The following is a 13,158-nucleotide window of genomic DNA, read 5'->3' as shown; positions in this document are numbered from 1 at the left end:
CTCAAAGCTTGTAAGAAAAGGATTTCATAGAGCCTGATCTTTCTCGTCCTGCAGCTCTTCTGATCATTTACACCTGAGCAAAAAGAGAGTAAAAAAAACCCCAAACCTGAAGCAAACAAACAAAGCAAAACATCCTTCTAATGGTGTGTGTTCTTCACTTCCAACAGTGATAGCGTTTTACACCCCCTTTGCGCAGGTGTACATGAATGCAGAAGTTGGGAGGCAGTGTAGAGAGCAAAGCTCTTAAGGAGTTAGTGGAGCTTCCCTGCTGGAAGGTTATAATCACACTGAAAGAGGGAAATCTTGCCTCAGCAGACAGGAAATATGTGATGCAATTTCAGCACAGAGTTGCTAGAGATAAAATAGCCCATAAACTGAAAAAAAACTGTAGGGAACAATTTGCATGGCCCAAATGTGCCATGTCAAAGCTAATGGCAAGGGATCTTTTGACTGCAGGAGAAGTGCTGTTCTGAGTACAGATGCTCATGGTGACTACATCCTTTACCTGCAAGGAGAAGCACATGTCCCTGATCCTGGGTATAGTGACTGTTGGCAGATTCTTCTTAATGGTGACAGATTTTCTTGAGGGAAGGTTTTTAAGCATTAATGACTGAAAAGGTTTGATCTGCTTTTGCATTTGAGGTGAAACTTGTTTTGTGTGGAATGACTGTGTGGTTGGGGAAGAGGCTCCGCTTCAGAGAGTGGATGGTCAGGAGCAGGGTGTAACTTCAGAAGAGAGGAATGCCTCCAGCCTTCACACACTAAGGCTCCATGTCGCCATTTCGCCTGCCCTCAATCCCATCTTCAAAAGTTCCTGTTCCTCAGATGTTTCCACCTCCTCCAGTTGTGCCAGTTCATCCGCTTGTGGGGATGAAATCTACATTGGAGCTGGTCTGGCGTTAAGGATTTGTTCTTGTTAGTAGGGCTTTTAAAAAAAAGTTGGATCATTTAAACAGCTCACCTATGAGTGTGGCTACATAAATAGTTTAACTGGCACAAGTGAGCGGCAATAACTGTGAGAGCGCATGGCAGGATCCTCTTAAACTGGGTCTGCTGCAGATGGAATAGTGAAACGGAGCCACAGCCCTACACACTCTTAACATTATTTGCATGAGTAGCTCCATTGTGTTTCAGTGGGACTCTACTTACACATGTAAAATTAAGTGTTTGCAGGGCCGGGCCCTTAAAGAGAATAAAAGCCGCCATTGGGGTGTGCCATGATCTGAACCATATATAGAAAGTGTAATGCAAATGTATTTTGCTGGCTGGCCTATCTTGTCTGATCTGTCTGCTCTGCAGAACTGGAGCTCCTGTAGCAGCTTTCCTTAGGCTTGGTTCGCTCTAATGGAAGAGCACCCCGCTTTGGAATAGAAAGGCTGATCTCCTGTCCCTGCTGCAGCCAGGGAGTTGTGAGGAGCGTGTATGCAGTGTGGTGAGAGCTGTAATGTTTCCAAGATGTTCTTGGATTTGCGGTCATGCTCTAAAGAGCCGGGACAGCTGGCTTCTCTGGGGCAGCTTTTATGAGCTTGGCTGAGAGAGGGCAAGGCCCCAATATGGGGGGATGCTCTCGAGGTTGGCAGTGGCAGTCTGGGGCTCTGCTACCTGAAATCCCGCCTTACAACCTGTCATCGCAGTTGAGATCACTTGGGAGCCTGTTGTTGTCAGTTCCCATGGTAAAACCCTTCAAGGACAGCAGGAGGGATTTCTCAGCTGAGAATCCCTGCCTTGGGAATTCACTGCTTTGTGGCAGTTTACTGTGGCGGATTCCCAAAGGTGGTGGGTGAAGCAGAAACTTAACTCTTGAGAGTGAGGAAAAACACCTTGATAGTTGCAATCCGGAGCCCCAAAGAGAGGAAGGAAGAGACATAAAGCCGTTGGAGGGGAGAGGCTTGGTGTGGTTATTTGAGACCGCTGCCTGCAGAGTTGCACAGTCATTTATAACTGTTTGAAATGTGGGGGGATGGGGTCGGGGGGATGGGAGGGGAGTTGGAGGAACTACAGCATTTGCGAACTAGTAGCATTTTATGCTCCTTTTCCCGGTCTAACTCCGCAAGGGACAAGACAGCGAAGTACCGGGTCAGAGGAGGGAGAACAAAAAAGGCAGTCTGCTAACACCTCGTATTTTATCGCTGCTGTTGCATGTGTCAGGATTGAAGCACAGGGTAAGATTTTTCAAAGGTACCTTCAGGAAGTGGAAGTTGGGTGCCTGGCTTCCCTAGGCTCCCTAGGAGAATCCCAGCCCCTACTGCCCAGGGGAAACAAACTTCCTTTTAAGCAGACCACGATGGGTCCCTGATGTTGGTGAGAGCAGGGACTGGGTCTTCTGTCTAAAGCACTGCAGGGCGTATCTGTTCGTTAGACCATGTTTCGCATCCTGGCTGGTCTACTCCATACAGCTACTGCTATATGGCATATGCTATATGCCTTTCCTGGGCTCAGTCCACTGAGCCCTCTCAGGTGGGGGATGCGTAAAAGAGAGGAGGAATTGTAGGTCTTAGATAAAGAAAGACCCCTACCAATGTAAAAATAGAGATGGTTTATACATCAGGCAAAGGAGCGGGCTGAACCGATGACAACAAAGGTGGTGGTTCAAGTAGAGCTGACCAGTCAGGTTTCAGCAACACTTCAGCTTTAGAAAGCGCTGCCGTGATCTGTGGAAAGGTACAGGTAGTGCTAGCATCAGTGGAGGAGTTGTAGGAACTGGCCGGAGACCAACTGTTTCCACCTCCGGGTCATGGATCTGGGGAACTTGTAGCCCGAGGGTCTTGTCTGTAAAAGGTAACAGAGAGAAGCAAGCAAGAGGAATCAGTGGGCTGAAAGTCTGTCCAGCAGGAAATGTTTTGGGAGTCTGGTCTGTAAATTGGAAGGGATTGAAACTCGCTGTTAAAAAGTATCCCCCTTAAGGAAGAGTATCCATCTAGGGTAAGAGGTGTGAATTAGCTACTGTTGCGGTGCTGAGGAAGTTGTAAGGAGTTCTTCAACGATATTGCCCAGTGGGCATGGACCAGGGAAGGAGAAGAGAGAGACAAAAAGAGGAAATGCCCCTTAGGGGTTGAGGGCTGAGTGGAGAGAGGAGGTGGTTTTATCTGCCAGAGGGACGCCCAGTGTGAATGCTCAGTGCTGAAAGGGTCTTGGTCCAAGGAGTTGGGTTATTTAAAAGTGGGAGTTGGACAGGGTAAAGAGTGGGTCGTTTGAGGATAAAGGGAGAGGGAGAACACACTCTGCATTTCTATTCACTTCTCTTGTATTGGCAAAACAGGTTCTTCAGGCATCGTGGATATGCAAAAATGATCAGCCTGCTTTCTCTGGTTAGACTGCAGCGGTTCTGTGCATCTCTGTGCCACCGGTGGTTTGGAAAGCTCTTCCCTACAACTCACACGATCACCCATTTTAAGAACATTTTGGGGAGGTGAAGGAGAAGGATTAGTGGATGTTGAAAGTGCTCTTTTCACAGAGTAAGTCCCAGACTGAAAAGGGCGGGAGTTTGCTACGAATCTTCAAAACTCTTAACTGCCAGCCAGTTTCAAACTACATTGATGTTTAATCCCCCAAACATGGAGCATTTGTTCAGGATAGGGCCCTTGAGCATATTTAGGAGTTGATAGGTTGTGTCTGTTTGTCATTACTGTCTGGTTCCTCCCTGTTTAGTTGCAAGCTGATGCTTAACCCAGTGCTTTCTCCCATCAGCAAAGGCCCTCTGATCTCTCAGAGTGGCTCCATCAACCCGCTGGCAGCCGGTGGGCAGAGTCAAGTTGCTCAGCCACCAGGTAGAAGAAATGTGCTTCTCCTCCAGAAGTTCCCTCCCGCTGCCTTCCTGCCTTGCTGATGCCCAGCCGGACCCCTTCCTTCTTCGGAAGTACGTGTAAGGGAAATTCCATGCCTGGTGTCAGCGGGCTTCAGCGGGTGTGCCCACTCCATGGTGGTCCTGCCTACCTCCGGCCGTGCCCCGTTCAGGGTGATGGCCGTGCCCGCGGCTGGCTCCATCGCCTGGCCTGTAGAAGCCCCTCCGCGGGCAGCTGCCGCCTGCCGGGGGGGGGGCCTGAAGTGCCAAATGGCGCAAAGCCGCTCTGGGCAGGACGGTGCTGAGGAGGTAGGGGAGCTGCCAGGCCACCCGCTCCGGCCGGCCGGCCGCCCTCCCACCCGCGGCGCCCCCGGACCGGCCGTGCGCCTCCCCCCCGGGGCCGTGCGAGGCCTCCGGGCTCAGCGGCGAGCGGGCGCCCCCCGCCCCCCGCGGGGCGCGCGCCGTTTCCGTTAGGGGTGCCGTTAGGGGGCGGGCCCCCGCGCGCCGCCTCAGGGGAGCGCGAGGTGCTTTGCTCGCGCGCCGCCGGGCGGGGCGGGAGCGGGGGGAACGCCGGCTCCCGCGCTGACAGGGGGCCCGCGGACGCCCCTCCCCGGCCCACCGGGCGCCTCCCCTGCGGCTGCGGGGGCACCGGGGCACGCCGACACCCCAGAGGGGGTACGCCCGGAGCGGGGAGGGTGGCGGGGGTGTACCCCCGGCTCGGCGGAGTTTGGGGGTGCGTGTTGTGCGCGGAAGGGGCGGCACCTTTAAGAAGCGCCCCGGGCGCGCGGTCTCTTTAAAAAAGGGGGGGGGGGGGCGCGGGGGACAGGCTTATGTTAATAGAGAGGGCGGGGCCGCGGGGAGGGAGGGGCGGTGCTTGCCGGCGGGGCGCGCGCTGCCGCCCAGCCCTGTCCCTTTAAGAGCCCGGCTGGTACCGCCGTACCGGGGAAGGCGGGAGGAGAGCGCGTGCAGGGGGGTGGGGGGTTGCAGTCTCCGCCCCCTCTCCGTGGGGAGGGGCGGGGCGGGGCGGGGGGATGGGGGGGTGAGCCGGGCGAGACCACTGCCCGGAACGGGGTGTAAGAGGCGGTCCCGCCGCGGCGGAGTGAGTAAGGGGGGACAGTACCATTCCCGGGGCGGGGCGCGCGCGACGGGCGGTACCATTCCTCTCTCCGGGTTGCGGGACGCGGCGGGAGGGGGGGGAGGCGAGGCGGCGGTGGCGGGGGGGGGGGGGCGGACGGGAACGGGGAGCGATGGGAGGAAAGTCGGGGGCGGGGGGGAAGCGGGCGCGGGGGGGGAGCAGACGAGAGGGGCTGCGATGGGCGGTACCATGTGTGCGGGAAGGAGGGGGGGTGTGGGGGGGAGGCGCTGGCGGACAATGGAGCCTGTGTGTGTTTGCGGGAGGGGGAAGGACCCGCCGTCGCCGGGGGGAGACGCCGCGCCGCCCCCCCCCCTCTCCGCCCGGGGCTGAGAGGAGCCTCGTCCCCCGCCCCTCCCCCACGGCCCGGCGGTGAGTGAGGGAGGGAGGGAGTGAGGGGGGGGGAGGCGGCGCGGTGGCTACCGGGCCACCACCAGCACCGGCCGCCGCCGCCCGCCCAAAGTTTGAGAGTTGGGGGAGGCCCCGGGGGGAAGGGGTTCGGTGGGGGGGCGGCGGCGGCGGCGGCTGAGGAGAGCGCTGCCCCGGGGACGAGCGGCGCCCCGGCGGCTCTTCTGGGCTCTGCGGCGTGCCCCGGGGGCTGCGGGCAGGGGTGTGGGGTGCCCTGGGGGTGTGCTCCGTGTGTGTGTGTGTGTGGGGGGGGGTAAGGATGCTCTGGGGTGCCCCGGGGCTGCGCTCTGTGGAGGGATGTGTGGGGTGCCCGGGCGTGCTGGGGGGTGACTCAGATGGAGGGGTGGGGGGTGCTCCGTCGTGCAGGGGATGCTCTGGGGGCTGTGATTTGTGGAGGGATGTGTGGGGTGCGGGGGATGCTCTAGGGGCCGCGCTCTGTGGAGCGATGTGGGGGGTGCAGGGGGTGCTTTATGAGCTGTGATCTATGGAGGGATGTGTGGGGTGCAGAGGGTGCCCCGGGGCTGTGATCTGTGGAGGGCCGTGTGGGGTGCTTTGGGGTGCATGGGAGGCCCTGGAGGTTGTGCTGTATGGGGACCGTATGGGGTGCTTTGCCTTGCATTGTGGTGCAGGGGATGCCCTCGGTGCTGTGCTGTATGGAAGGGTGTATGGGTTGCTCCAGCTTGTGGGGGATGCCATGTGGACGGATGTGTGGGATGTCCTGGCTTGTGTTGTGCTGCATGGGATACCTTAGGAGCTGTGCTACGTGATGGGGTGTGTGCAATGCTCTGTGTTGCAGTGGGGTGCATGGGGTGGCCATGTGTCTGTGCTCTGTGGAGTGCCCTAGGGTTGTGCTGGGGGCACTGGGTGCCCGGGGGCTGGGCTGTGTGGGTTGCTGTGCGTTGCAGCACTAGGATGCTCTGGGGGCTGGGCTGTATGAGTAGGTGTGTGGAGCGCTCTGTGCTGAGGTGCACTGATGTGCTCTGATGTGCTTGGGGTGCCCTAGAGTCTGTGCTGTATAGAGAAGACAGCGTAGGGTGGATTAGAGAGAGAGTTCTGAGGTTTTAATCCCAGTGAGGGATTGGGACATACCATAGGAGGGGCTGCAACGCCAGGGCTAGGCTGTTGGGGGTGCGGGCTGTCCTAGGAGAAAGAAGGTGATGCAAGCTGGGTATGTGGACTCTGGGATGGAACTGAAATGAGGGGCACAAAGGTCTACGGTAGGGATGTGGGGAATGAGGTACGAGGTGGAGCATTCGGTGAGGGGATGGGAGATGGTACGTGGGACACTAGATCACAGAATGGTTAGAGTTGGAAGGCACCTTGAAGATCATCTAGTTTCAACCCCCCGGCCACAGGCAGGGACACGTCCCACTAGACCAGGCTGCTCAAAGCCCCATCCAGCCCAGCCTGGAACACTGCCAGGGATGGGGCATCTGCAGCTTCTCTGGGCAACCTGTTCCAGTGTCTCACCACCCTCACAGTAAAGAATTTCTTCCTAATATCTAATCTAAATCTACCCTCTTACGGTTTAAAACCATTACCCTTCGTCCTATTGCTACACTCCCTGATAGAGTCCTTCACCATCTTTCCTGTAGGCCCTCTTTAAGTGCTGGAAGGCTGCTATAAGGTCTCCCCAGAGCTTTTGATCACCTGGGATGTGCTGTGAGGAAGGGATGGGGGGCTTTGTTGTGGGAAGAACTGAAATATTGGTATCTGCAGGAAGGGATGTGGAGAGGTGGATGAAGAAATGTGGAGTAAGAGGTATGGTGGGGAGAAATAAGTTGATACATGAGGGGATGGATGTAGTGATGGGAGAATGTGAGCAGCTGGGACTTGAGTGATTGGGAGAAAGGGATGTGGGAATGGTTGTTGTGGTATTGGGAAGCATTGGCAGACTGAATATGGGATAGGAAGTGCTTTCATCAGGAATGAAGTGATGCATATTGTTGTAAAGGGAATTGTAGGGGTCCAGAGATGGGAAGCAATGTAGGTAGTTCAGGGGAGCAGGAATCCAGGGAAGCTAAGCATGTAGTGTTGAACTGGTATTTGGGATAGTTGTGCAAGAGGAGTTTGTGGGATACTAAGAGTGTGGGAGGGGATTTTGTGTATAGAGGTTGTGAGGAAGAGCAGTATCTAACGAGGCAGGGGAAATGTGTTTGGAAGTGTTTCTTCTAGGTAGAGAAGAGATACTGTGCATGTGCGCATGAGAGGGTATGTGCCCTGGCCTACTGCAAAGGGGTGTATGGGAGGCTGTTAGTGGGATGAGAGAGGCTAAATGTGTATAGATATTGCAAGTTCATGAGGTTAAGGATTGGACAACTGGGGGGAAAAGCCAACACTGGAGACCTCAGATGCTTTGGGAAATGGTGGGATGGGTGGATGTATCCAAGCAGCAAGGCTCCACTTCTAGGATTAGGGAGAGCATCCTGTACTTTTGTCTTGTCTCTGAGGCCGCTGTGTAGGTGACGGGATGATGTGACTAGACAGGCTTCTGAGGATTAACTGTTTGGTATGTGGAAGGTGGATGTTACTCTGAGAGGGTAGACAAAGCATGAGGATACAGATGGGAAGAATCTGATGTGACAGTCAATTGTGAGTTGTTATTTGGGTATAAAATACTACGGTGGGATGATTACATGGTTAGTGGTTTAACAGTAAACAAAAAGAGAAATCAGGGAATTGTCATGCAGCAAAGAAAGAAAATGCAAAATAGTAAGTGGCAGTAGGGAGCTGATTGTGGAACAGTTCAAAGCCTACCAGTGTGAAAACGAAGATGCTGTTATTCTCCAGATGCCAAACATAACTTGGATCTGAAACTGGTCTGGAAGTAACCATGAACCTTGCTTTCTGGGAGAGGAGCATCAAGTCTTGTAGCTCTTACCTTGTAACACCTTCTCCTTAGTTTGGGCATTAGCCTCACTGACTTTGAGGCAGAGAAGAAAATGTTGGGCCAAGTCAAGTTTGTCTCATTAAGCCTCCTTGTTGGTTGACTAGTTGCTCTACTGTCAAAATACAGTTGGAGGAAGCGGGGGAGACAGTTCTTCCAGTTTGAGGGGTTCCAGTAACATTTTTATTTTCCTTGAAAGTATTTTGTCCTCAATTTCTCTGTGAAAAGCCCACACAGACATCATAGGGTGCTCTGAAGCATCCTTAAATTGATCAAGCTCTAAAAGCAGGAGGGAATATAAAGTGATGTCGATTTTTTTTAAATTCCCCCCCCCCCCCCCCCCCCCCCCCCGCTTCGTTGGAAGACAATATTCGGTCAGTGATTGCTCAAAATACTACAAAAACAAGTGTTGGAAAGCTAGGCAAGGCATTACATGAAATCAAATAATAATAAAAAATAATCACAGGGTATGGAATGGAAGAATTAACATACCTAAACAGCTTTATTCCTGTCTTCTTTTTGTTCACATCTCTTCTGCTTTATACTGGGGGCTGAAATGCCCAATTGCCATCTACAGTGGGGTGTTACAGGTGTCGAACTGGTGAAGTTAAATAGAGGCTAACACACGGTTGTGCATGTTTTGTGTTCATCCTACGCTTGCAGCAGAGCTGTGCCCATATCCTGTAGCAGACGGATCTGCTTTCTCTTGGGAATTGTAGTAGTTGCTTTGGTGAGATGTTATAGCCATTTTGGACAAGTTGGCATGATGTCTCTGTTGTTTGGGGATTTTTTTCTTTTTTTAAACAGTGATCTCCAAAGAGATTATTTTTAATGAATGTGTCCTTTTTTCTTACTCGCAGCATAAAAATGGCTCAAGGGCTCATATTCTTTCCCTGTCGCCCTTGCTGGCCCCTCCTCAAACAACAAAAGAAAGGCAGCTTTCTTTTTTTAAGTTGGAGTTAGCAACGATGTCAGTTTTGGGATTTTGGAATTTTCCCAGTGGAGTGGGCGGGTTTTTTGTTGATCTGGTTTTTGGGCTGGGATTTTTTTTGTGGAGAGGGGTCTGGGGATCTTGGGTCTTGCTGCACTGTTGTGAACTCTTAACACCTTAATTGAAGGGGTGGAGATGCTGAATCACTAACAAAGACCTCCTTTATCCAAAATGTTAATCAATCATTGACGTTAAATAAGTGTGAACAAAACCAAACAAAAAAACCCCCACCCTAAACAAGTTTTTGTCTAAGTCCCCCTCCCATTCAGCTGCTCATCTTTGGTCAGGTTAACATTAGAAATTCTTTTGGGGCTGTATTTTGTGTGTGTGTATATATACTTGGTTTTGGCAATGTTTGGTAAAAATTGTGTTGCTGGCTTGCCAGTATAGTTTTCCCAATACAGATTATTTAGCTCATAGATGCAATAAAGATGTTTTGGGAGAAACTGCAGTCCAGTCTGGTGTGAGGGAAGTAGCTAGACTATGACAGTACTGTTGTAACCATCTTTTTGTGGGCAAGGGGTGTGCGTATAGGTGTCGTCTTAGGTTTTTGTGTTTTCGGGAAGGCGTTTTGCTTTCCTCTCTTGTGATCAGTTAATTTGTTTATTGGTCAACACAGTCTTCTAAGCTAGGCAGAACCCGAATTTTAATGTGAAACAAAATAAATAGGTTTCTGTTCGTACAACCAGAAACTTTGTAGATCTCTTCTGTATATTATGAATACAAAGAGTGTGGACTCTTTCTTCCCTGTGCTCTCCACCCCCCCGCCCCGTCCTCCCCTTCCTCACCCCCGTCTTGCATTTAATCTTTACAGTTCGTGTACTTGGATTGTTTTCAGTTAGGGTTAGTATCCAGCCAGAGACACTACATTTGTCACTAAATATCCAAATATAGAAACTGAGGCAACTATAAGTCACAAGGCTAAAATACTCATATACAACAGCTTTTCTGAACAGTTTATATGTTTGAGGTGGATAAGAACGGAGTACCTTTGATCCGTATTTCTAGCTATTCAAAGGCTTGCTACTCTGTAATATATTGACTTTCCATACCTATTTCTACGTGTTTGTTTCTAGATATTTTTTTTCCTTTTGAGTTCCTGCTGGGCTGTGTCAATTCTGTTGCCTTACAAACTGTACCTATGGCTTAGGAATTTCGTTGGTCTTTTATAAATTCAACGGAAAAAAACCCAACCACAAAAACAACCCCACAATTTTATCCTGTGGAGCAATTTACACTCAAGTGAGTATTCAAACTAATTTGTATCTTAAATGCCAGCTGCGTTACCTAGCAGGCAGGGTTTGATCTCCTCTGCTTTCTAGAAGTCTACCAGAATTTCTTCAGAGTGATGCAGGCAGCCTTCATAAAATCCTTCTATATAGTTTGCATGGCCTTGGTCTTCACAGAAATCTCTGTGCCTTGGTAAGGTCTGTGGTCTGTTTACATAGATACGAAGTCCTTTAACCCAGCAGGATTTGCTGCTTACAAGCTCTGCTGGAGTCCCTCTAGTCTTCCTGCTGGCAAAATTAAGGTGTTACCTCAGGTTTTCAGAGCAATTTGTGAATGGAAGGAGATTTCATTGCTGAATTTTTGTCTGAGCACAGCTCTGCTTGTATTTAAAATAACTTTCCCCCCGTACCTTTACTTCTGTTAGGGTTTTGTTTGTTTGTTTTTGGTTTTTTTTTGTTTGTTTTAAAAATCTAGCCATTTTGGAGCTGGACCTTTTTTGTTGTAGCAACTATACAAATGCAGAAGGACAGGAATCTTACTCATAATTAGGAATTCCAGATAATCTTGAAGCACACAAACAAAAAACCCATCTGTTGGGAAATTTCTGAAGAGTTGCCTTTAAGACCACACGGTCTTACAAATGCTAGTTAACAACAATAGCAAGACATAAGGTGACACTTTAATGTGTGCTGAACCCAAATGAACTGTTCCAATGCTGACTTTAATTTATTTTTGTGAAGAATTGGGGTTGTACTTTGTGACTACACCCTTTACCCGTAGGCCTAGCTGCCGTCTGTTAGTATATCTGTAAGCATTTCTTTTGGCGGTAGGGTTGGCTTTTGAGGAGTCCTTGGTGCTTGCCTGTTTTGACTCTACATCTCTGTGTGTGCTGGTGCTGCTGCTGGATCAAGGAATTGATCTGGATTGTAAGCATCTTGGTGAAAAAAAAAAATAAAAATTTTACTTAGCCTGCATCAATTTGCCAAACTGGTTTGTTGTTTGGCCACACAAACGGTTGTACGGGCACATCAGACAGTGTGGTGCAGGGGTGGAAGTAAATATTGGTAGCAGCAGTTTCTTAAGCTAGCATTGCTGCCAAAAGGAATGCTCATCTATACCCCTAAGAGTCTGCTAAACTTGCTAAATGTTATTTACACCTATTTGTTACAGCTTCCCTTGCCTGCGAACAGTTCCTTCAGCTTACCTTGTTCTTTTTGCCAAAAATGTTTCTCATCTTTGAACATATATGCAGTGTATAAAAAGATAAATCCTTGTTAAGAAGCTGTAAACAGAGCAAAAAGAAGAGTATGGTGGTTTAGCTGTGGAAGTTTCTACTGCTTCGAGACTGTCTAGTGATACAGAACATGTAGTGTAAATTGATGATAGACTGTTTAGTGTGGTTGCAATTAAGCAGTGAAACTCATGCTGTGAGAGTCATCAGGAGCAAGAATTCAACAAGAGTTAAAAAGGATCAGATGTCTGTAGGAATATGAAGAATATTCAATTATCATAATCAGTGACAGTAGAAATTTTGGAAGAGGTATTAAGCCTGTGGTCTAAATGTCGATTTTTATTCTGCTCTAACAGATGTGCTTCTATATTGGGAAAGAGAGGGAGGGAATAGCTTGTTGTGCCTGGGTTTGCAGTGGGGTTCTCATTCACTTCTCTGCAAACTTGATTGAGACCAGTGTGTGAGATGTGCCATGAAATTGCATAGGCTTCTGATTGGATCCTGGTCACCCATCCTGAAATCTGGTCTAGAGCTGGCAAACTGTGGCTATTGCAGAAAGTGAGCTGCAGCTACCTGACTTCACATTTGTTTTACTCCTACTTCTCTGGGTTGTTCTTACCTGCTCTTTAGCAGTGTCGGATCTCAGCGCTCTGTTTTTGATCTACTTTGACAACATTCATTGAATTTATTTTAAAGACTGTTAGGAGATTGCAGTTTACTATATCTGAAGAATGAATGTTTTCTCTTTAGAGTAGATAGACATGCCTCAAGATCCCTTTTTTTCAGACAGACTTAAAAGCAGAGGTGAGCTTTTCCTTGTTTGGCCTCTGAAGGAGCTTGTAGAATAGGGAAGGGAGATGAAAAGTGGAACTGTAAGGTGGTTGGCTTGTTTGTTTGTTTTTTAAAGCCTAGGCAGAATCAATGAAACGCTTTTGAAGGAAGGAAAATGGAAAGTATGCTTTACTAGTGACATAATTTCTTCCAACAAAGCAGGGCTGAGACGTGGTAGAGCAACGTCCTTTGAGAGTTCACTGGAAATTGGGTGCTGTACTCTCGAAAACAGTACTGATTTTTAAGTGCTCCTTAGCAGTACAATCTATGGCAAAAAGAGTGTATGATATACGCAATAATTTAACTGCATATAGAATTGAGGGAGAGCACACCTCTTTCTGTATTCAGTTCAGAGCAGTTGTGATTCAGACACGGATAGCCATACAGATGCCTGCTAAACTCCCAGCGTTTGCAGTTACTGTGAGCTGGTTGTCCTGTCTTCATGGCTGTTCGGGCTCTTAAGAAAGCAGTGCCACTGTATCCTTGCTGCGTAGCTTTCTGGTGGGGCTGTCTGCATAGGAGCAGAGCAAGGGGGCTTTCAATCGCTAACCCATCTTGTCTCTGAATGGTCTCCATGTGCCTGTTGTCCTCTATGCCTTCTGAACAAAGGGTGCAGATATCTCTTTACCTTATCAGTTGGGCGACTGGGGCCCATGGTCTCTTTTTA

The 13,158-nt window shown here is 50.0% G+C and overlaps 1 protein-coding gene across 7 annotated transcripts in view; it reads left to right on the top strand.

The window, feature by feature from the left end:
- The window catches only part of BCL9 (BCL9 transcription coactivator), a 60,380-nt gene that overhangs the window by 24,349 nt on the left and 22,873 nt on the right, over positions 1–13,158 (top strand). The window contains exon 1 of one of the 7 annotated variants that reach the window (XM_063348165.1): positions 4,824–4,880. The exons of 4 other annotated variants lie outside the window; for them this stretch is intronic. The gene's annotated coding sequence lies outside the window, so the exon portion shown is untranslated. Of the gene's footprint in view, positions 1–4,823; positions 4,881–4,910; positions 4,933–5,227; positions 5,286–13,158 lie in introns of those variants that run through there. 2 more of the 7 variants (XM_063348170.1, XM_063348179.1) reach the window with 2 other exon arrangements.

Source organism: Chroicocephalus ridibundus, chromosome 1 (genome assembly GCF_963924245.1).
Source record: "Chroicocephalus ridibundus chromosome 1, bChrRid1.1, whole genome shotgun sequence".
Lineage (NCBI taxonomy): Eukaryota > Metazoa > Chordata > Aves > Charadriiformes > Laridae > Chroicocephalus > Chroicocephalus ridibundus.
This window is presented reverse-complemented; position numbering and strand designations above follow the sequence as displayed.